Genomic DNA, 25,718 nt, shown 5'->3' on the forward strand with positions numbered 1-25,718 from the left:
TTTTTTTGTAGTTCTGGCTGAAATAAAACACCAAAAATTAGCCCAAACGTTTTGCCACCTTCATCTTCTTATTGAAAAATTAACGGGGATTTCAACGGTGCTTATAGATTTTCAGAGAAATGTTTAGATTAAAAGATATCACGATTTTCCGACGCCAGGACGTGATATCTTTCAAAATTGATAAAAAGCGAAATTACTCTGAAATGGTTGAAAATCGGACCATGGACAATATGAACTTTTTTGTTCATTTTAGGGTGAAGAATCTACTGGAGAAGTTTGTAGCACGAGTAGCAATTCACCCTGTATATATAATAATTGCAATTATTACATTGGAGTTATACAGTCAAAATATCAAAACGATCGATTAAATTGTACACATTATGATAAACATTTTGAAAAAATGTACGTAATTAACAGTTTTCCTTAAATTAGTAAAAAAAGATTGATACTTACAAAATCAGAGCAACTGTTATTTTTTCAGCAATCAATTAGTAATAATAATACACAAAAATTTAAAAACAAATTGTAAACAACCAAAAGCGATTCATTGGCGTCTGAGTAGGCGGCCAAATCGGCTTATGTACAGTGGTAATTGGAAAGGCAATTAGGAGATCACGGTCTACGCTTACTAATTTGCTAATACAGGGCTAATCGTCTAAAGAAAGGCGGGAAACAGATTCAGCATATGCAGCTTAATTCACAATTCACCATTTTCTTTCTAATTCCACTTCTAAACAGTAATCAGTTCTTCCGAATGCAAAATTATATTAATAAACAATGTAAATATATACTTATATTTATCTCATTATTCATACCTTTTAATATGGTGGTAGTCTTGTTAATACAGGCCTAATGTTAATTTGTGCCGTTTTATCCCTGAGTTGGTGAAAAATTAATGCAGGTTCTCTTCATTTATACAAAGCTATATCTTCAAATCTAATTTATGGATTATAATAAATACTTTTAACTGTCATATTTTATACAACACTTTTTAGTTTATTACATCCACTATATTTCGTGGTCCGATTGACCAAATAACGTCTTTCAATTAATTAATCTTTTTATGTAAGGGATTTGTTGAAATGCAAAAGTTTGTGTCTATCTTTTTTATTTCAACCAATCCCTTACATAAAAAGTTTAATTAATTGAAAGACGTTATTTGGTCAATCGGACCACGAAATATAGTGGATGTAATAAACTAAAAAGTGTTGTATAAAATATGACAGTTAAAAGTATCTTACATAAAAAGGTTAATTAATTTTAGATTATGCTGAATTTTATAAGAATTGAGCACCTGCGAAATTACGTATGTACAAACTAGATTTTTGTCAAATTTATTTATTTAAATTTAAACTTAGCCGAAGTGCGGCCCAAACCATGTGTACCATCAATATATTTTGAGGGAGGGAAGCATTAGCGAATGCATGGTCAGCAATGTTTCAAAGATTTCTTCTTGGAGATTTCGATCTCGACGACAGGAAAGGTCGGGGGTAGGCCTTCTTTTGTGGACGGCAACCAACTCAAAGAGTTGATTGAAGAAAATTCACATAAGACAACAAGGGAATTTGCGGAAGAGCAATGGATTCTGTACGATAACAGTAAGCGATAAGGATGAAGCGCATGATTCTTCCCGCAACCAAAAAGGTTATGGTGACTGTTGATAGTGTACTGCTGGAGTGTTCACTATACTTTCCTGAATTGGTGTTGAGACCCTGCAGGGAAATATTGCCAAGAAATTGATAAAATGCACGGGAAATTGCAACGTCTTTGTCTAGCCTGGATTGGTAAAACGTAAGAGGTTGATCCGTTTTCATGATAACGCCAGGCCACACGTTGCAATGCTAACCCTGTGGAAACTTAAGGACTTACGATATGAAACCTTACCTTACCCTCCATATTCATCTGACCGTCGCCAACAGACTTCCACTTTTTTAGGCATTTAGATCACTTCTTGAAGGACAAAATATTTAGAGAACGCAGTTAAGCCGAAAACGCCTTGCAAGATTTTATTGTGAGTCGAAATAAAGATTTTTATGTCAGCTTAAAGTGCTTTTTCCTCGTTGGCAAAGATATAAAGATTGTGATGTAAAATATTTCTAATAAACTTTCTTTATTTTACAAAAATTCTATTAGTTTGCCTTTCCAAAAGCTGCAGTAACTTTATTCCATCCCAATATTATCCAATATTGCTCTATAACTTTGTAGTTTCTGATGTGTTAGTAAAAGCCGAAATATACATTAAAATTACAAGGAGAGAGGAGGAAAAAGAAAAGAAACAGTAAATAATACTTTGTACTGCTTTCGAGAAATACATCCCCCGATCACGAAACGTTATTGAAGTCACAAGCTAATAACAGTTCTTTGGTAAACGTCCGTGAAATTTCATCCGACAAACGAGATATCCGACAATGGAGTCTTATTTTTCTACTTTGGTCTTCGAGACCTTCAGTGGAAACTTTCGCACTGACATTCAGTAAAGAATGGGGGGGGGTTCCGTTGAAACGAGTACAATAATCGGACGCCACACTATTTGATCAGGGAAAATGAATTCCTTCGGGGAGAAAAACAAAATTAAATTTTAAAAATGTAACATATGAATTGTAACCACAGACGTACTACGAATCTCCTAGCACAAGATCGACACCTATTCCCATTCACAATGAACCTCCTTGTTAAGATATACTGTTCACCTTGTTCAATAATGAAAATCACCATGCATTTGTCAGGAGTCGAAATTACAATTTAAATTAATAAAATTATAAATGCCTGAAGTATCCTCTCCAAAAAAAAAGGAAAATGAACGGTTCCTACTGGTTTAGAAAATCTCAAAAACACTGATAAAATGTTTAAATGAAAACTAATTGTTTCCGCATGTTGGACCTCGACGGTGAGCATCGTCACGTAGTCCGGCCTCCTGGATTCTGCCAGGGTGTTCTCTGTTTCTATCGTTCTGCCCAGGATGAGGAAGGAGTTTCCGACTCTGAAAAAGCAGGACATCTCTGGTTTCCTCGTTTTTCCTTTATTTGGCATTCTCTCTCATCGCTCATGTCTCGCTCGCCTTCCATGCCCGCTTTTGTCTTGTCTGCTCCCACAAGTCCGCCAACGTTTTGCGCGGCCTTCCCTGCTTCAGCTCCCGATCCAGGCGTCCAACCTTACTGGATGACTTTCATCACTATCTCCTAGGTTAGTAATGGTTACTGACTCGGTAGAGGTACACCATACACAACATTGGAAATTTTGCGACCCCTAACGTTGAAACTAAGATTTTTTTTTGGGGGGGTCCCAAAATCGAGATGGTGAACTCAGTAACAGGCGTAACAGCTAAAGTTAAAAATTAAATTAAATTTTTGTATAAACCTATTTTTAACCTTAGATATATTTGGGCTAGCTTATGTAGTTAATCTATGTGTAAATGGCACAGCTAATTTGTTCAAAATGTTATCAAAAATATAAGTCGTTTAAAGACTTAATTAGCATTTCCTATTATGTCATCAGGTGCTGTATAAACATTTCAGCAATGTGGGGATGAGATGAGAAGTTAGTGTCCGAGTGGATCGAGGTCACGATAGCTCAAATGGTAGAGCAGCGGCGTATCTAGCCGATGATCGTGGGTTCGAATCCCGCTCGTGACACTGACTTTTTTATCTCAACAAAAAATCTTAATTAATTGAAAGATATATATTGATGAAGCGGACCACCAAACTAGTGAATTATACTTAGAATAAAAAAGAAGATTTTGAATTTGTTGCCTGACGTACATACGTGTCAATAAAATAAATGCATTTTACAAATTGGCAACGTTAATTTTCCACCGGCTCGGCCGAAATTTGATCGACGAATAATTTAGGTGGGTCAAGGTTGGGTTAGATCGTTGGTGATACGAGCGATAGAGGTTTGTTCCTGTCCATTTCATGATTCAGGCATTATGCAGGCCTTTCAACTTACGTGACACGTGACAATGCATCAACAAACATTTTCTCATCTAGAAAACAGTTCCTATTATATTTTAACCGAAAATTATGTAAATAATTAGCAGTAAATATATGTAATACACTAATTTTCTGCACACTTTTCATTTGTAACTGTGTTTTCTGGAATTTTACTCTAACGGTTAACAGGATAATTAAAATTAATCACTCATTTTTGTTATTTTTGTTTATTAATTGTTGTTGCTTTTTTTCTATTTTGGGTTCGTACGTGTTAAAATTTCAAATTTCATTGTTCTGTTTCATTTAAGTTTCTAGAGGTCAAGCCGAGCATAAATATAAAACGAGGGCTGTTGTCCGGTGAATAATATGAATAAATATTAATTCGGGTCCATTTTTCTTCTTTTACAGCACGTGGTGTCATTTAAATTGTATTCGAAATTAAAAGTCTTTTACACATTTCTATTGTTTCCACAATCGAGGCGTAATTAGTTTAATTATAGAAAATTTTGATTTATTCATCTTTTATTATCTTCCGGGGAAGAGAATGAGTTTTATAAAGCTTTATTACACAGGATAACTTCTATATCTATAGTACAAAAACTCTTATACATTTATTATAGGTATTAGAATTAAAGTAAACTTTATGGCAATAAGTATGATTAGTTTATTATATCATGTATTATAAACGGTTTTCTTAAATCAACCACTTTTTAATTAACATTAACTCCTACCTTTTACTAAAAAATTAATTAATTAAAAAATCAATACCAATAAATGGTCTAAAAACCAAGCCAATGGAATTTTCTTGTGCTAAAGACAATTGTTAATCAATTCTGTCGTTCTCGATAAAAAATAAATCATGTAAAGCTATATAATTAACATTCTAATAAAAGTAAAAATTATTGATTTTTTTACAATTAAATCTAATTATCAGATAAATCTGGCTCAGTTATAAAAACAACGCTAAAACTAATATTCTCCTAAGAAATACCACCCTCTATGAAAAAAATCAGTTTTCAATAACCCATGTCTAATTAAATAACTGAACAGATAAATTTTGTAATGAGATTTACTTGGGATTTGGGTGAACATAGAACATTCCTTCTAGCGATTTGTGGGAAGTAATAAAAATTAGAATTGTTTAATGTGTTATGTGTAAGCTTTATCTCGATATTGAACGAGCCATCCTATCCGACATAATCCCATCGGCCGTAGGAAAAACTTATTCATCTGATTGTTCCAAATTGCAAATCTGTCCGAGCAAAGTTGGAGGTGATATTGACTTGAAGCGTTTTGATCACTGTACACATTGAAATGTATCGGTCGAAATGTAAAAGAAAGAATTTTAATATCTTTGCACATTTAAGACAAGATTTTTGCATGTCGTTAGTATTTCCATAAAGTAAGTGAGCGACAGGATTCCTAAACCAAAAGGACACTTTTGTGTCTTTCCCGGTATTAATGCTGTGCCATTTGTGGTAATTAATGCAATAGCTTTTTGCTGTTTAGAATAAAGACTAAGGCTATGCATACGAATACATAGCACAGTTATTTCAAAAATAACAGGCGAAACATAAATCAATCCAACTCCATTGTAATGCGTTATTATTAAAACTTTTAACTCAACATTACACAATACTTAACACTGAGTTATCCTTAATCAACAGTTGTAATGATTTTGATGTGATATTTGTCTCTTCACATTCATATGAAAGTTTCATAATTTGTATAAATAATAAATAATTAACATTTTAAGCTTTCTTACCAGGCACGCTGGAACTGGAACGCTTTAATTCTTTGGTTTCTCTCCTCTCTAAATCATACGCATACCATACAAAACGTGCAAAATATTTTTTACGCGTTATTGCTGTTAAAAGAGGACGTCCCATCAAATATTAATCTCTTTTGTAACTCTCTCAAATAGAAGAAGTTATACTGATTTAATTTTCCAAGATACACTGTTACACAATGACAAAGTATATGAAATCATATTATTAGTTTCAAACTAGAGATGGGGCTCCGCTCGCGAGCTGATCAAAAGAGTTAACTCACTTTACTGAGCGTGCAACGAACCACTCTGAAAAAAGAGTTACTACATCCCCACCAATCTGATACCAACTCTTCGGCGATTACCGCTCAATTTTGGATTTTATACATACCACCACTCAGTCCTTGGCAAGTGATTTACCCCGTTTGCCCCTCCAGCTGCTCTTCGCTCGTACTGCAAGCTCTTAGTTCTTACAGATCGTACCTCCGAAATGCTTTGACATCAGAATTATTGCTTGCTGTGACGGTGTTTTTGAAAAAATAAAAAAATAAAAAAAATAAAAAATAAATATCTCTTATAAATAAACCAAGTAGATAACAGATTGTGAACAATTTTTTTATTTTATTGGCACTTCTTTCCATATTTTATAGAATATAGTGTATATCTCGAGGGTCAACATGGTTCATGAACGAGGTAAGACTTAACGATTTTCAGATCAATTTACAAAATCGCTATTCAAATTATCTTTGAAATTTCGAATACAAAGTTAATAAAACAAAGTAAGTAATAATATTTTAATATTTAATAAGTAATAATATTTCACTTAGGTAAGCAATGACAAATCTGAGTATATTTTTTTTAAACTAGAACAGTAAATTTTAGTAAATTTATTTTTAACATCATTAAATTGTAACATTTTTATTGAATAATGTTAAATGAGGGATGAACGTCAATACAGATGTCTTGTTTAATAAAAACTACCCTCTAGATTATTTTCAGAAATATAATTCTATATAATAAGGAACATACAAGCGAGAATTTTCACTGAAATGTTATGGAATGAAATATATAACAACACTAAAAATTAGGAACAAGCAACATTGCTGATTTTGCCTTTATTACGAAGAAAAAGAATATCGCGTTGAACAAACATGTTGAAAAAGAGAGAAAACAATCACTGTTCTCTGAAAATCATTCAGGTATTGTTAAAAGGTGTGTCATCAAAGATTTTATTAATCTATGTTTAATTATAGAAGTTTTGTTAAATTGGGAAATTACTGTATATATACTAACCATAGTTTAGATGTTTTACCTGTTTCATGAGAATGTGTTTATAAGCCTGAACGTGAACAAGAGCCACGATTGCGTAATTTCAAGTACCCCTGAAGTACAATAGTTAGAGTATAAGTAGTTATTTACAATATATATGTCAAAAAGAATGTGGAGTATCTATTAAACTACTCGAGGGGATGTGGTGTTTATGTTAAACTCCATGCGTTCGGGGCTGAAATATTCTTGTTAAAGATTATAGCCTTTTGAGCCTAAATTCAGAGGGGGTACGGACAAGCGGTGAAATGCATCTGGACATAAAATGCTTTGTTGAATTAGAACTCACCAGTGTACTGTAGGTTACAGCACAGGGAATACAATAGCTCTTACAGGGCGAGGTACATTCTATGTAATAAGTAGTAAGTAATCCAAGATTTATATGTATGGAGGCATTTGTAATCCAAGAAAGATATCTGTAGAGGCGTATGACATTGTTTTGCGGAAAGAGAACTCTATGAGTTCTGATATTTATACGGAAGTTTTATTCCACTGAAAACGGAATCAACGCAGTAGACGCTTGCACGTCCGTAAGACGGATCCGGGAACGCGGCCCACGTTAAAACGAGTACATCAAGCTTATTGCAAGGTACATTCATATTAAAATTAAGGTCCTGTCGGCGGGCGGGGGCGGGAGGGTTTGCGCGCGCAACAATCGACCACCCCCGCGCCCGCAGAAGTGAAGCCAACTTGGCCGAAGGTGGATCTCACCCGTCCGAGCCGCTCCGCGATCCCTGTGATCATTTCAGTAAAATCGTATTGTTCCCACGATATTGAAATCCTGTGAAAACGCGAGTGAGTGAACTGTGTGATCTGTGGACGCCTGCTTCTTCTTGTCATCACGACATCGGACCGACAGGTGCATTAAATGGTTAACAATTGCAAATTTTACGAGATAAAATTAGTCAGAAACGTTGAGAAAATACTCTTAAAACCGATTTTTATACGTTTATTTATTTAAAATAATTATTATTTAATTTAGACGCAGAATATTAGATATTTAAGAAAGAGACTAATTGAAAAAATAAGTAATCAGCAACGGATATAGAATAAATTGAACACTTAAATTATTTTTAAATTAACTAAATATTTTTTTCATTGTTTTACGAACTGCCTGGCCATTCAGGTTTTCAAACAGTTTTATATCGTTATATACTTACTTGTCTTAAATTTCATTTCGGTTTCCTACTTTTTTTAAATATTATATTCTTCCTTTATATTATTAATGTTTCATCCTATGCAGAGTAAGCTTGCAGTACCTGCCTACCGATTGTAAGCCCTATTGACGTCATTAACTGTGGTTTTTGCCCTTTTGGGCAGCACACAACCTCTAATGTACAGACCGATTTCATTGTTATACGATCATTTATCATTATGACAATTGGAATAGAGCACTGTCATGGGATCAAATGAAATAAAGAACCGTCAAAAGGGCGGTGTGCTGAAGCAGTGCTAGTTCAAAACTTTTATCGTTGGTTAAAAGCGGAATGAAGTACTTGATGTGGGCATAACGAGTTTTAAAAATTTGCCACTTGTGTTCTCACAGAAAAGTTCCATTTTCCTATGTGAAACCTTCCACCATTCCTGTCTTCAATTATTATTTCTTAACCTTGATCAATTCTGATTATTTCATCGTATTTATCCTTAGTTATTATTTAGAATAATAGTAAGAATTACATGATTGTTATTCGCGTGTGTACAAAACATCATTTTTTTATTTTTTCATTACATTCTTTGTTGTTTACAACTTAAAATATTGTATTAAGTAAATATTTTCGATTTTTGGTAATAGAGTAATTTGTGGAGCAGTTCCCCAATGACAACTCTCTACTTCGAACTGAAACCTCGCCATTGGTCATTCACTGAGAATGTCTCGGGACCACTTTCGCTTCAATCATCTTGAAGTATTTTATGGTAGCCTTGGAAGGGATTATTTTTCTGCAAGATTGTTGTGGATGCTTAATGATTGTTAAAATTTTTATAGAGGGTTTTCACGAGGTCATGTGCAAACGGGATGTGTGTGGATAGTGTATTTTGAAACCTGAAAAGGAGCATTTATAAAAAAATTACTAATGTTAGACAGAATTGATTGGATACGTTGGGATTTCGAATCCTTGTTTGATCCCCCATTTGTATGCCAAGAGAGGTTTTATTGTTGCTTTGTAAATTTAAAAGTTTATTGTCAGTGTCTAATTTCTATCGTGAATCAAGTAGACTTTTTAATAATCTATAACATAGGAAGTTTATGATCTTATTCAGTCATATGTTGGGATTCCAACTGAGTCGTTTATCCATGAAAAGTTTAAGATAAAATGCAAAGTCAGTGGTAGGAAAGGGGCTTCTATATATACTCATTGCAAAGCGGTGACTTTAAAGGCGAGTATAATTTATCTGGACGCTTTTTCTTAGATTTATCTAGACTTTGTGAATCATACTGTTAATTCATTCAGAGGTTGATGTATGTGTTGAGAGTTATTTGAGGGGTCCGAATTACGTATAAGAATCTCTATATGACCAGCGAATATAGGTGTTGAAATGTGTAGGAATATCTGCAGTATATATTGGAAATAGAAATAGGCCAAGTGTGCATCCCTGAGGAACACCCGGAATACCCGCCCTAGTGCCAGTATAAGGTGAGAATTCAGTTCGCTGTCGAACTAGGCAAAATCGTACTATCAGATAAAATCTCAGTATTAGATAGTACATATGAGGGAGGATATTCAGTTTTCAAAGCAAGAGAGAGTGAAGACTCGATCAAAGGCCTATTTTAAATCGAGAAGGACGACCACGCTATCCTGTTTTTGTTCAAGGGATGAAGCGATTTTCTTAGCAACACGATGCAAAATTTGAGTCTGGAATAATATTGGAATTTTTAGTTTTAGGCAATAATCGTTGGAGAAGTAGTTTTTCTGGTATTTTGGCAAGACCTTGGCGGACTAGGCAAAATCGGTCCAACAGATGAGATCTTAGTTAGAGATAGTATGCATGAGGGAGGATGTTGTTCAGTTTTCAAAACCAGTCCCGGTGCCAGACTCGATCGAAAGTCTATTCTAAATCCAGAAAGACACCAAATCAATGCTGTTTTTCTTCGAGGGAAGAAGCGATATTGTCTGCAACACGATGCAATTTGTTGAACCGTTGAGTGAAATGAGCGAATTCCAAACTGATGATCTGGAATAATAATGAAATTTTCAGTTATAGGCATAATCGTCGGAGAATTTTTTCTAGTACTTTGGCAAGGATAGAAAGGAGACTAATGGGCCTATACGAACCTGAAAGAACAGACAGTTTATTTGACTTATAAATCATTTTAATTGTTGAGAACTTCCATATCAACATAAAATATGAGGCCGTGAATACAACTTTCATATGGACGTAAAGTAATAGAAATTTCTCCCAGAAAATTTTGTAATTCTTTTAATGTAATTAAATCATGTCGTGGAGTTTTTCGAGAAGATATTTGAGAGGATATTCAATTCGTGTAGAATGCCTGCGTTTCTTGTCAAGTATATCATGATGTGGAATAAATATTGTTGAAATATGGAAGAAAAACCATCGTGTGGAAAATTTGTATAAAACTATTTCTGATAAGTTATTTTTTTCATTTTTTGATCATTTTTAATTTTAAGTGGGCTTTCTGTATGAAACAAAATCGTACTTCTAATCTGCAAGACTCACAACTAATCATAAAAAAATTAAAACAACTGTCAAAACAATAATACAATATAATTTCCTTTGAACGACTGCAGTGTTATTTGGTCTTATTGTTCCTTATGTGCTGTCATTATTGAATGTAAATATTATACCTTTAGAGAACAGAGATTAGCCCTTGGCAGTTGGGGAGGAATTCTTCAACATTTGATGACGGCTATAATTTAATCATGTCGACTGCATTCCTGTCTCTTCTATATTTAATTATTTATTTGACCGAGCCTATTTTTTTCCATTTTGCAATAAATAATTGTTTCGTTTTTACTGAAAAAATCACTTAATGACTTATGGTGGCCGCAACGATTTAGGCGTTGACACTGGGCTCATCATTGTATGGTAAAGGTCCCGGGTTCGAACCCAGCGGCCCTGCATTCGAACCCGACATACGTATAAATGGGCTTTTTTCAAAAACACCGGCACCCTGAGCCAAATTAATTCTTTTGATAACAAAATTAACCCATTTTGATAACAAATTTTTCCATTTTTTTCCAAATTAATAATTTTTTGATCCAAATTAACCATTTTTTCAACCAATTTAACTCTCTTTTTTTAATAGCATTTCACCCATCATATTTGTGAGAATTGGCTGTTAAAAACGTGTAAATATCAAGTCACTGAATGAAAATAGTGTATTGAACAGTCTTATGAAAAATATGTTTTACAATAAATGTACAGGTCGATGACAAAAATATATATTACAAATGTTATACTATGAATAATATTTTCGACTTGTAGAAAAAATGATATTTTATAGCCAATAATATTAGCGGTGTTAGGAGTGGAAAAATAGTTGTAGGATTGATGGAGTAGGGACACTATATCATGGATTAAAAATCACTAACATCGATACAGTATTTATAAAATTTCAGCATAAGTGAAAAGTAAGGAATTGTGGGCACATAGTAATGGCATAATTTTCCCTTATTTAATCGTACAAAATAGCATAAAGAATTTGCCAACGTAAAGGATGAAAATGTCTAAATAAAAATTAGGCTCCACAAATTAAATGTAAGCAAGTTTTAAGAATAATATATATCCTTCTTCTTGGATGTTATCTTCAAGTTCAACTTAATATTATCATTATTCAAATTAATATATTTTTAGTATATCTTTATGTTAAAATCATGTAAAAGAGGTATGAAATAGTTTACAGGCGAATACTAAGTTGGTAAAAGGCGCTCGCTCCTGAAATATAATTTTTGAATTCAGTAAATTTTAACTAACTTCTATTTTTCAAAGTTTAAACATTCTTAGTCCAAATTATCATAATATGCAAGGAAGGTTACGGTTTTTTTAATACAACAAAATGTTTGGTTAGATTGACTCACAGCACATTGCCAGGGTCCATTAAAGTTTAGACCATATTTCTCACTACAATGCATCTTCCCATTGTTTTACTTTTCTAACAATAGGTAACTTTGTGCTAAGCTGTCAAATACATTTTTAGATTTATTTATCAAATACTTAACTGAATACAAACTAAGTATATACTACAATTAATTATATATAAATTGTTATACCATTCGCCTATAGTCTAGAGAAAAAAACCTCCATCAAATGATAAAAAAAAGTTAAACATATCAAAACCATACACAACTATGTGAGAATTTATGATAGCTATTATCTTGACAATTATTTGTAAATGGCAGTTGGTTCTTGTTATATACGCTAGAGAGACGAACATTTATTTGCTATTCGGTAATTTTAAAACAATTTTTTAAAGACATATCTAAGGAAAGTATCAACAGTCTTACTAATAAATCCATTACAGTTCGTAGGCCGGTTGACCATTAACATTTTTCAATTAATTCATATTAATGAATGGTATTGGTTGAGATAACAAAGTCAGTGTAACGAGCAGGATTCGAACCCTTGGTCTTCGGCTAAATACGCCGCTACTCTACCACTTGAGCTATCGTGACTTCGATCCGCTCGGACACTAACTTCCCATCTCAACCTCATCTTACTAGTTCTCAAATTCTGTTATTTCTGTTAATATATTTACTGAAGCGAAGTCAATTAGACGTAGTCAAAATATTTACTTAGACAGCCGGTCCTGATTCTCTTTCCTTCATTCTCAGGTGGGTAACATCGCACAAAGATTTGTTGAAAACACAAAAAGTCCTTTGTTGGATTCACTAAATTGCAGAGGTTTTCATTGAGGAATTTGTTGTGTATGATCCGTCATTTTTTAATTGAAGTCATATAGCTTTTCAAATTAACAGCATTGTTAAATAAGACTAAAATACTATATTATTAATATTTATAAACTTGTATTGAATCCTACCACCAGATGGTGTCAGACCACGGATAAATTATTTCTAGTTTGCTCTTTTATCCAATTCTGTGGGTATCCTTTTAGTGATGTTGTTACATCTCAACATCAGTGGAGAGATAACAATTAAAAACCTAGAACTGAATCAAATCAAATTAGGTTTTTTTAATTATTAATTTATGTGGCCATTTTCACATTTATTTTTTGAGGTTAAAAGAGGAAGCCGTTTTTCATGCTTGCGGACCTACTGTTGGTCAGTTTTGCAATGTCTGTTATTAAGTTTTAGGTTTTCTAGTGGATCCCGAAGTTTTGTTACGGGCTCAGATGTGAATGCTTCAGAGCTTGATTTCTCACTCACAGGAGGAGGGATCTCAGCCTGCAACAATAAAGTAATTTGTAACAATTACATCTTCTTCCTGGCAATATCTGCGTAGGCTTGTGTCTGCTGATCCAAATCTTGAAATATGCTAGACGGTTTATTACTGTGCTATATAGGGAAACTTGTATTTTATTTTATTTTTCGTTTAAATTATAAACGTATGTATTTTATTGATTTACTGTTAATAAAACAGACACAAAATAATAAAGTATATGTACGGAATCTGCCATATACATTCAGCATTCTAGTCCAAAAAATCAGTTCTTAGACTGGTTTATTGGTCGTGCCGTTAGTTTCTGCGATGATCTTTCAATGAACTTTTTTGCATGGTTTTGTCTTAGAATGCAATCTAATCCCGGCAAAGCCCATGGTTTTTTAATGGATAATGGTACAAGAAGTATATTATAAATTGGTTTGACAGATCGTACCTCTGCTTGCTTGACATACTAATTGAACCAATGACTTATTCTGAAACCAGTGTCTGATGGATCTATGTTTTTAGCAATTTGTTATTCTGTTAAAAGGTCCAGGGCTGATACCTGTCCTGATTGAACTTTCTTTGTTCAATATATAGTCCTTCTTGTTGCTTCCAGTGTAATTTTAGTGCCTACTTAATTTATATGGCTATATGAGTTTAAGGGGTAGTAAGTTATTTTAGTGCTGTCTGGCAGTCCGAGTTGGCTATTCTTTTTTCGGTATTTTCCAGATTTTCGAACAATCGATCTATCTCGGTCAATGTGTAATAGCCTCTGTCGCCGCTTGAAAGACATCGACATATTGCCCAAGTTTTATGTGAATTTTAGACGTTGGTATATTTCCATAAATACATCACCTCTTAGAACTATGATGTCATCTATATACCGGATATAGTCAACATTAACTGTGATCTCTTTCTAACAGTCTGCTTTAAACGGTTTTTTTGTCATTTGCAATTGCTTGTCAATTCTAAATGGCCAAGGTTTAGTTGATCTTTTTAATGCAACGTTTTGAGCCATGTTCCCGCAGCTGCGAATTGAAGCTCAACCATCTCTCTGGATGAAGATATGTAGTGGTTGTGATCAGGAGGATATCCAATATTGTTACTTCATTATTACATGAATATATCAACAATTATAATTTGGGTAAAATGTTATTTATTAATAAATCGATCTATAATCTAACTCTACATAGAAGATAATTATATACGCACGCGCTATTACACTGTTCTTCAGTTATATTTAAATTTTACAAAAAATTAACGATATCTTGTAAAACCGTTTGGTACTTTGATTTGACTAGCAGTTACAGGATTATATTGAGGGTGCGACAAGTTTTATAATATAGATGCTATAACGATACGTAAGTCAATATTTTCATTAAATTGGTAATACGATAATTTTATTACATTATATAAATTTCGTACCGAGAAATTTCAATATTAGTATCACTTAACAATACGTCACGATACTACAAGTGGTTAGAGCAGAGGTGTATTAGCTGAAGGCCATGGGTTTGTATACCGTTCATGACACAAACTTTTCCATCTCAAGGAAGAACTTAGTTAAAAATTACATTTAATTTAAATAATTAGGATCACTACTATTTTAACGAACGTCTAATCAAAACTTAATATTAATTTTTTTTAAGGTTTATTCAGAATCGTCCCTGATTTAAAGTTCATATTTTCATGAACGATTTGTCAACTGTTTGATTTTAATTGCAAAATCTGTAGAAATCAAAAACGGCCGTAGGTTACGGAAAAGGGAAGTAGATATTAATATCAAAGTGATCACTTAAAAAATGAGCTGAAAAACTACTAAAATAATATATAAATAAACAGTAATGATTATTGATTATTTGGAAAGCGTGAGATGTGGTCTGGTGTGACGTAGGTTTTAGAAAAACATTTTCTTTATCGTGCCAACGTTTCGATCTTTATAAAGATCATCTTCAGGGCCTGGGATTTATAAATATTGCTCAAATTTTACTAACACATATAGACTGAAATGAAAAAAATAAATTTATGCAATGCTAGAAATTTAGATTCAATCAAAGTATTTGTTCGCACTCGAAGTGTTTGTTTCTGTGTAGATATCATTCTTGTGTGTCATGTTGAGAGTGGCAGTGAGATGTTGATGTTTTACGTCTATATATGTTGGATTTTGAAGGGGTCGAGAAGGAAGTATGGCTAGAAAATGAAGAATGAAAAAGGAGCCGAAAATGGGAAAAATGGGTAATGGTTTGGCCTGATTATCCTTTCCGGATTATATAGACGAGGATAATTAGGGAAAGGAAAGCCAATTTGTTGAAGAATTAGACTATGTAGAAATTTTTGATCTGTGGAATGTAATGATTGTTTTACATGATATATAATATGTTTTGGTGATGTGATGATGATATATGTATGTTATCGATATTGTATTTGATTAATGATATTGGCGTAGCTGCGACAGTTTACATGTGCCTGTTCTGTAGTTGATGCTATGTTTATCTCTGTCGATGTAAACCTTTTATAACAAGCTACGTTTATGTTTGTTTTGTTCTGTGTGTGATATTTTAAGATTGTTGAAGTCGAAATTTTGTTGGTTTCAAAATGGTGGGTAGCAGCGAGTGCTGTAGGATTTTGTTGGGCATTTTTGCAACCATAGATTTTGCGTTACACTCTTATCCAGATATTGGGATGTAATACCGATGTACGTTGCCGGCCAATTTAAACAACTGATTTTGTAAATTACGTTAGATTTATTGGTTACTGGTGAGGGATCTTTAATTTTGGATAGAAGTGTGTGAATTGTTTTATAGTTTTTAAAAACTTTTTTAAAGTTAACAGAAAAGAGAAATGTGTTTAATTTTGTCTGTATTTGATAGATTTGATGTGATATTATTAGTAATAGTGGATAGTGTTAGGTTTGAGTTGTAGTTGTTGATTATTCTGTTGATTATGTGTGTAGAGTAGTGGTTGTTACGGAGAATATGTTTGTACATCTTTATGTTCTTGTGGTGAAATTATTCATGGTTTAGGGTAATAATTCTCTGAAGTAGCCCTTTGGCCGTGTTTATTATTGTTTCAAGAGGATGGTGTGATGTAAAGTTGAGGTAGCGATCTTGGTTTTTGATACCAATCTGTGGTTAATGTGCCATCGATGTTTTATAACGAGTGTATCTAAAAATGGTATTTTTTTTCGATTTCATGTGTAAATTGTAGGTGTGGGTGAGTTATTAAATGTATCTAATGTAGATTGAATTTGATCTGTGGGAACTGCTGTTAATATATCATCTACATATTTATTGAGGAAGGGTAATGTGAAAGGAAGTTGTGGTATGACTGTATTTAATAGATGTGTAATAATTATGTCTGCCAGTATCAGGCCTAGGATGCTACCCATGGCTATGCCAAATAGTTATTTTAAAATTGATTGCTATTCGTAAACTATATTAATGATTAAAATAAATTTATGATGTAATTAACGGGGGGAGAGTGATGTTTATGTACCGTTATTATATATATTATATGTAATTATATATTATAGTTGTATCTCCTCTGGTCATTACACAGACATAGTGATCTATAACCCAAAAGGACAGTTACTTAATAAAATATACAATAATTGTATATGATATTATATTAAAAATATGTTAATGATACAATACAACTGAATAAAATCCACTTTGTTTTGACGATTTAACGACCAACTTACGCAGATAATATTCTCTTAGCTTTGATCAGAGATGTGGTCTAAGAAAGACATTTTTAATTTTAAATCTTTGTCTAGCTTTCGGCACTTTATTGTACCTTTGTCTCTACAAAAAGATATATTATACATATTTAATTTTGGACATTCTAACATATATATTTAATTTTGGCCAATCTAACACACACACACNTTAAAATCAAATATGTATATGAAAACAAGACACACATTTTTGTAGTTACTGATTTTTGGCAGAAGTATATAATATTAAATTTTTAAATTTCATGTTAACACTGAACAGCTTTTCACTTTCTTGTTCACCTTTCCAACTGTGAAATGATTAGACTTTTTTATACAAATATCACAATAAAAAGAGTGTACATAAGAACAACAATGGCTAACGCGTTTTAGTCATGCGGTATTCGCCAAATGCCGATTGCCGTCGAAGTGTTGCCAGATCTAAAGATGTTCTTCTTCTTCTTGGCATTTGCCAAATAGCGTGCTTACGTATACAGACATGGGGGGGTTGTATACCTCCTAGTTGTTGTAAGTAACAGCGAATATGTATATGCCAAGTGTCGTGCGAGTCCTCAACTTACTACCGCTTGTGATGGACAATAGAGAAACTGTAATTGAACAGCTGCGGTTAGTAATGGCAAAAATGTGCAGTGGATACAAACTAATTGAAAAAAAGCGTAAGAACAGGAGACGGTGGATGGTATCACTGAACCATTTATTATACACCAGACCCGCTCTTGACGAACCGAGCATCCATCCTATTAGTCGGGATTCGGCGTACCTTTGCTCGGCATACGGCGAATTCTGTATGTATGGAGCCGCTTTTAAATTTCTCTCGGTTTATAGTCAGTACAGGGAGGGAGCTTCTAAGAAATTTTCCTCTCCCTTGCATTCATAGGTCGTACTAAATTATTAGCTATAAACCTTTTCAACATACTATTTTAATTATTCAGAAATCGAGAGATGCGGTCTGGTGTGATCTAGGTTTCAGAAAAACAGAAAAAACGGCACTGTCAACACGACACGCAAAAATGGCACAATTACACAGAAGACAAACACTTGGAGGCCTGAAGATGATCTCAATAAAGATGGAAACGTTGGCACAATAAAGAAAGTTTTTTCTGAAACCTACATCACACCAGACCGCATCTCACGATTTCTGAATAATTATCGATTAACGGTCACTAATCACCACACAATACTATTTTAACTATTGTTTTTACATAACATAAATTACTAAGACCGCGGTAGCCGAGTGGTTAGCATGAGAGACTCTCACGCCGCGGTCGTGGGTTCGATTCCCACCGTCGCCTATGGCCCTTTTTTCACAAACCCCCCCCCAATTTGAACACACATATATGAATTGTCACATGGCTAATATGCATAGTTTATAACGAAAAAAAAATAGTATTAAAAAGTTTAAAATAAATAGTAGTAATAAAGTTAATAAAAAAGAATACAAATATAATAAAATAAATAGTTATATACATACATTATTCAGAAATCGTGAGATGCGGTCTAATGTGATGTCGGTTTCGGAAAAACATTTTCTTTACGGTGTCAACGTTTTGATATTTATTGAGATCAACTTCAGAGCCTGAGATTTACAAACATTGTTTACATTTAACAAATACATTTATGATGTGGAAAAAAATGAATTTATAAAATGCAATTTGTAAATCCCAGGCCCTGAAGATGATCTCAATAAAGATCGAAACGTTGACACGATAAAGAAAATGTTTTTCTGAAACCCACATCACACCAGACCGCATCTCACGATTTCTGAATAATTATCGATTAACGGTCACTAATCACCACACACATATATATACATACATTTTACTAAAAATCAGTTAAGTAAAATATACTTTATTTACATTCCAAAAACATTTTAACGCACTAATTTAAACAGCCTCACTCTGCTAGAATCAGTGTTAGCCAAATATGGAGCGAAAAACACTGGCAACGGTTTTACTAATAATATATTTAATAAAAACTGTTTTCATTTGATTTTTCATTAGGATTACACTAGTAATTTTAGATAAATAATGTTCAGCTTTTCTTTTTCACTGCTATGTTTTCGCTAAATATACCTGCTATGTTGACTATGTTCGATTTTTTAGGTGCTGTATTCCTTGTAAACTGAATATTCTTAATAGCCCAAAATTGTCAGAAAATTATTTTTATCACTTCCTTCCGCTCAGTATTATATACATTATTTCTTCATAAATTTTGTCTTGTACTAAACTGTCATGTGCTATCATAATTTTAATTAGTGTTGAAAATAGTAAAAGGGAATAGGGGTATTCACGATCTTTGTGTTAATCCTGTCAAGTCTTTTAGGTCCTGTTAGATCTAGAAAAATGATGACGTAGACTTGTAAGAATCGGCTTTCTAAGATTGCTCGATCTAACAGGCCAGGGCCAATGTTAGATGTTAGATCGAAAATGTAGTCACATTGTTATCCGTTAGGATGTAGGTCGAACATGGCAGCCATGAATTTAACAGCTGTTTTTAATTTACTCGAATTTTTATTCTTAAATACGCATTAATTAATCACCCCAATACATTTATTTGGTTAATTTCTGACCTGTCCTTATACTCTCATTCATAAAAGATACATCCCTTATCCTACAAAATCGTAGGCTTTAGGATACAAGTTAGGTATGTCGGCACTAATTGAAGCGTGTCATTTGTTTAGTACTTTTCGAGTGGATAGATAGCATTTTGAGTGAAAGAGTTGATTAATTTTCTTTTTTCATTACCTTCTGGCATCTTACAATTTAACACAAAACATTCATTGTATCGACGTACCAAAATCCTTCGTCAGTAGTTAGATCGTCCCCGATCATCATAGTCCGCATGTTGACTGTCTGTCAAACTTATGTATATAGAAATGATAAATGATGGAGTGAGTGTGGTGTTCAATACTTTTTTAAAGGATAGTTCCTACTCACAGTAAGTTGTTTTGCAACGATCCGGATTTCGAGCCTTTTAGCTCATCATCAGGTTGAAGGACTTCCACAACCTGATGATGAGCTAAAAGGCTCGAAATCCGTATCGTTGCAAAACAACTTATGTATATATGTCAAGGGTGTGGTACACAAACAACAGACCGTTATATCGCCATCTCCACGCAGTCTCCAAAGTACTTGACCACTTATTTATTTAATCAAAGAATTTGTTGTTTCTGAATTTAAATGTTAGGAGTTTTTCTTTGCCAACTTGAATTTCTGGAAGTTTACACTTTGGCTGTAATTTGTTGTAGTCGATGAAGGATTTCCGTCGATATTTCTTTTAGTAAACCGGAGTAAAACATCGATTATGTACGATGAACGAAATAAAGGCGAAAAATTTTACTTTACAAGACAAAGGATAAGGAAACGTGTTGATATTGCATTGTGCAAGTGCTGCTAGGACGTATCCCTGTATTCCTAACTTCATTTCAAAAATTCTCTCCTGTAGAAGAAAACTGTCTTCACTTCTATGGAAATCCGAAGAACAGCCACCTAGGGAAATTAAAAGGCGGCAATTTTTTCTCTCCCTGAACATTTAAAAAAAAAGTTAGAATGTCCAATCAGTCATACAGTTTATAAATACACTGTCAGGCAAAACATTTTCTCGATAAAGAAAAATTCTGCTTTTTATTTGTCTCACTGTTATTACTAATATATATTTGTTTACGCTATGTCTTAACTTGTGCATATAATTAGTAAACACACTTAATCCTCAATCCAAAACAAGGCTAAATGATTTTTAGATATTTACTTTTTACGGAATTTAAAAGGTTTATTCAGTCTTATTTGAATTATGATGCAATAAACTTTTTAGCTTTCATCTTTTTTTTTTATTAATTTCATTTTTATTAACTTCCAACAAACACAAATTTCATTTGAATGTTTAATTATAATTGCCAATACTTCTTTGTAACTTTCCCCCACCAAATGAAACAAGTGACTGAAGATTTCCAGGTCGTTAAAATTTAAATACGGACCCCACGTTTTATGAGAAAAAAGTGGGGTCCGTACTTGCGTGTTATAACACTTCTGAGCTAGAATCTAACGCAATAATCAGTGTTTTGAACCGACATCAAGTTTGACCTTAATTTGTAACCTACTAATGTTCTATTTGAGTGCTGTATGTAGAATTCGATCAAATTGACTTGGCAATGTTACATTCATTTCATTGTGATCAAATTTTATTTATAAAACTTAACAAGATGATTTTCATTGACCTCTTTCATTCTAGGCTTGTCTCTCGATGTATTTTTTTTTGTAATAAAGTTAAAGCAGTAGTAATGGGACATCAAGCTGAATTACTATTTAATGAACAAAAATAGACAAACACATAACACGAACTCTCCCGAATACCGCAGGCGACAGGAACCTTCCCAGCCGGCTGAAACTCCCAGACTGGCAAAAGCATGCCGCCAGAGAAATAGCCGGAAGCGTTCGACGTCGTGGTACTGGATATTTCGATGATGCTGATTTTCTTCCCAAACAACAAGTATGGTCACGTTCACGCCCCCAGAGTACTCTATACCCCTCGGAGCTGGTTTAAGCCAAGTTCACGCTAATAATTTCCATGTACACCAACAAATAACACATTTAATACACATACATATACATTTAAAAACTCATATTCTTTGTTACGTTCTTAAGAAAAAATATGTCATGTTGTTTAACACGAGTATGCACCCTAAATTATAATGTCTCCCAAAATAAAATTGGCGGTACTGTCAAACTCCAAGTAATACACCCTAGGAGTGGCTTAGTATTAGAAGAGATAAGTGAGTTGGTACAGACAAGTGTGACAGTGCGCGGTGACGTGGATATCGTTACAGCTTGGCCGGATGTTTAGGGAATAATCATTTCCTTTATCGATGGAGCGGTGGGATGGCGCAAATTTGAGGAAGATGCCCCAAAACTTCCTGAAAACTAGGATTTCACTTCAGGAATAAACGGATACTACTTCTAACGAAATTTTTGTCGGTAACATGTAAACATCTTGTGTATTGCGATCATAACTTATGACCGGATTTTCATGCAGTGCAATGTGCAAACACGTAAAAAACCCTCAAATCGTGCAACAGAGTGTAATAAAGATAAAAACTCCTATTTTAACTTAGTAACAATTTTATTTACTTTATAAAATTAATTATCGCCTCCAACATTGTTGAGCATTGATTGTTTATTTTATAGTTAATCGATTATGCTCGTTTTGAAACATAATATTTAGAAATATACATTTAAATTTCAAAATATACAACTATATTAAAAAAATAAACGTTCTGAAATTTAACACAAGTTTAAATTATACTTTGTTCACATTTTCCTTACTAAAATTAATTTTTTTTGCAATTTGAAAATTTTGCCTGAGGAGGCCTAAATAAAAATTTGGCCATCGGTCTTCGGTTCCGGTAGTCCTGTAGATCCCACTTGGAACATACGGTACCACGAAATATAAGACTTTATTTTTTAAGTTGTTCTGATTTGCTCCCAAGCCGAAGCAAGGTTGAGAAACGAAAAGCGAGATATGCACTGATGATGACAAACATTTTTGTCTTAATATCAATATTATTGTTTTTGTTTTTATTTACACCTAAAATTTGCGTTACAGTATATAAATTTTATAATTCCTTGTCTAACATGATAATTAAACGTGATCGGAGACGCCAGCCACTGGTGACACCCTCACACTGCACACACATACACACCACTGAAGACCTTGACCATTGCTTCTTCAGCCTATGTGGAGAATTTCCAGAAAGGAGGAAGTATTGGACGGAGGAGGGTTTCATTTATCACCCTGTGAATATTGGTGTAAAAGGCATAATAAACGTAAAATTCATAATCAATTTTTTTATAGACCAGATGATAAAAAATGTTTGACCCCATTCACATGTGGTAATTTTATCTTATAAAAGTTATATTTACATGCATTTTTAACTAACAATTTGGCCCAAAAATAAGTTACATAAATTAACACCCAAAATAATTTACCTTCTTTCCGGTGATTTCTCGAACAAATATGGTTCCACGATGTACTTTTTCCTAGAATTCCGTGACATCTTAATGATCATAATTTTACAGTTTTTTCTTCATTTGCTGTTAGGCTTAAACCATGTTCACTGAAGTAATCGGCGACAGCCCATATGAGACATAAACGGACAAGAGAGGAGAAAAGCTTCTTCCTTTTTTTATCCTAATAGGGCTTATAGCAGTTCCTGTTCTTGAAGAAGTGGATTAAAGCCATATTTACAACTAGATATCTTTAATGGAAAGTCCACGTCTTCTTGGGAGGAGTGACAAACTAACTATCTCTAACTACCAGCCCTCGGCACAGAACGCCGACCATTTTTTACAGTTTCTCATAGAGTATAATTTCAACTGATAAAGTTGACGGCTAAATTTGAGGTAGAAACTTGGAGGTTAAGTTGACCACCAAAATGAATGGATTTAGCAATCAATTTATATGAATTTTTACAGGATTATTCAGTTTTTCTGGATTTCGGTAATGGCCTTGGTGACATGCGTGAGTCTCCTCATTTTCCTATCTTCATCCGTTTTGAAAAGTGGGGAGATTAATTAAAATTGCGCATCGTTTTAAGGCTATTTGGAAAGGCCGTATACATTTCTGATTGGCGTGGCGGAACAGTGTTGGCCGAATCATTGGACAATGCTTCATGTACCCCGGTTGCGATCTATTTGGGCGGCTGGTCTAGAAAGATTTTTCGCTTTTGTTATTACACATTTTTATTATCAATATGACAAAGAGCTGTAATTTGTAGATGCACTTTGCGGTTGTACGTCGTATTTACTATGTAAATATCTAAGGATGTCAAAGGGGACGAGCCAAGGCCTACCCTACCCAGGCGGAAAAAGGACAAAATAAAATAATCGATGTTCGCCATTCGTTTAACAGGGAAATTGATGGAGTTAGACCCGGTGGCAATTACACCCTACACACTTTTAACTTTCCCGTTCGACTTATCTTGGCCGTGCGGGGCGAGAAACACATTGTTCTCCTTATCACATCTGGACGCATTGACTAATTAGAAAAATTCTAACAATGAAACTCGCAAAACTAGTAAATTTTGTTTTGTAATAAATATGGCTATTAATAAATCTGGTTTCAACCTATTCTTATTCGAATTTCACATTTTTCATTTTACTGCGGTTCTATCGCGTATACGTTGTGGTTTCAACGTTAAAAACAAAGTTCAAGCTGTTCCTTTAATACGCATATATTTTCATAACAATGTTCTTTGACTACCGTCGAGAACAACTAAAATCCTGATAATTTGAATTGTTTTTATTAAAAATTGTCGCTTATTTCGATCTTGTATCAACTCTCCCGCTTTATTTGAGGAAAATTTTTTGAAGTATTTTTCATAATCATTATTTATTAACCCTACATTAAGCCATTATTAGCGTCAAACATTTTTATCGTAACTTAACCTCTCAGGCGGTAGTATAATCTAAACTACTTTATTAGAAGATACAAAAAAAGAATAATCAATTACCGAATTTTTTATTTCAGTACAGTGATGTAATTAACTAATGTACATTCATTAGTTTTACATTATCATTATAAGAAATAATATCAATTAGAAATAAAACATCTAATTCGTTGCATCAGTTTAAATTTACGATAATTCTAATGATCTTACTACAGGCATATCAAGACATTGTACTATAATTAAAATCTCGTACGATATCAACCTGCATTCCAAATAATGATTTCCAGGAACAGCGAGGCTATCAACAAGAATAATTCATTAGTTTTATACCAAACTTTCGTTGATATATTTCAAAATAATCAGGGCCTGATTAAACATAAATTAAATCTTGTTCAAATGTAAACCTGTTTACTTGAAACAAGAAGTTAATTTTTTTGAAATGTAGGTCTAACGATATTTTTCAGAAATTTATTATTATTAATGTAAAATATTCGATAAATTCTGTCAAAAGAATTAAACTATTTAATCACCGGACTATGAAATTAATGGATATTTTTAAATTGGGTTCATTGACGTTAGAAATAAAACATTCGGATGAATATATAGCATTGTTAATTCACAGATCGATTGATAAAATGGATTACATTTAACTTTCAACCTTATATCGTTGACTTTTTGTCGAACAACTGGATACAGTTTTTTAAAGAAAGATTTAAAAAAGTTAATTATAAATTGAAATAATAAATGATTCCACACTCCAAAATATAGGAGAAGTATTCGCCAGGTCTTGTTAATGGCCCTGGTTTTGCAATAAATTTTGAAAGTTGAAAATTTTCGTTTTTTAATATTTTTATTTCGCCGTTCTACTTACTCAATCATTTTACAGTATTTTTATGTAGATAGCAATAAAATACAGTAAAAGCTATTGAATTTTATCAATAATCAAAAATTTTGAAAAAAAATATTTTTCACGTAAACTACGCCATAAATTTATTTTCGTGAAAGTAATATCTCTAAACACCCCTTAGTATAGGCTAAACCCGTACAACGTTCCTGTCATGCCGAACTGTTGGTCTGTTTTATTTTTTTTAATATACATGTTTTTTGTAATTATTTCATTTATACTCTTACTTACTACGCACACCGCACTACAAATGTGATCACACACCGTTTTTTCAT

At 33.2% G+C, this 25,718-nt stretch overlaps 1 protein-coding gene across 2 annotated transcripts in view; it reads left to right on the plus strand.

Moving 5' to 3' along the window:
* The first annotated feature begins 7,714 nt into the window (after window positions 1-7,714).
* Window positions 7,715-25,718, plus strand: part of LOC106673973 (neuroligin-4, Y-linked-like) — a 777,726-nt gene continuing 759,722 nt past the window's right edge. The window contains exon 1 of one of the 2 annotated variants that reach the window (XM_024225970.1): window positions 7,715-7,894. The gene's annotated coding sequence lies outside the window, so the exon portion shown is untranslated. The remainder of the gene's footprint in view (window positions 7,895-25,718) is intronic. The other variant, XM_024225969.1, reaches the window with a different exon arrangement.

The sequence above is a fragment of the Cimex lectularius genome, unplaced genomic scaffold, assembly GCF_000648675.2.
Source record: "Cimex lectularius strain Harlan isolate CLEC.00 unplaced genomic scaffold, Clec_2.1 scaffold63, whole genome shotgun sequence".
Lineage (NCBI taxonomy): Eukaryota > Metazoa > Arthropoda > Insecta > Hemiptera > Cimicidae > Cimex > Cimex lectularius.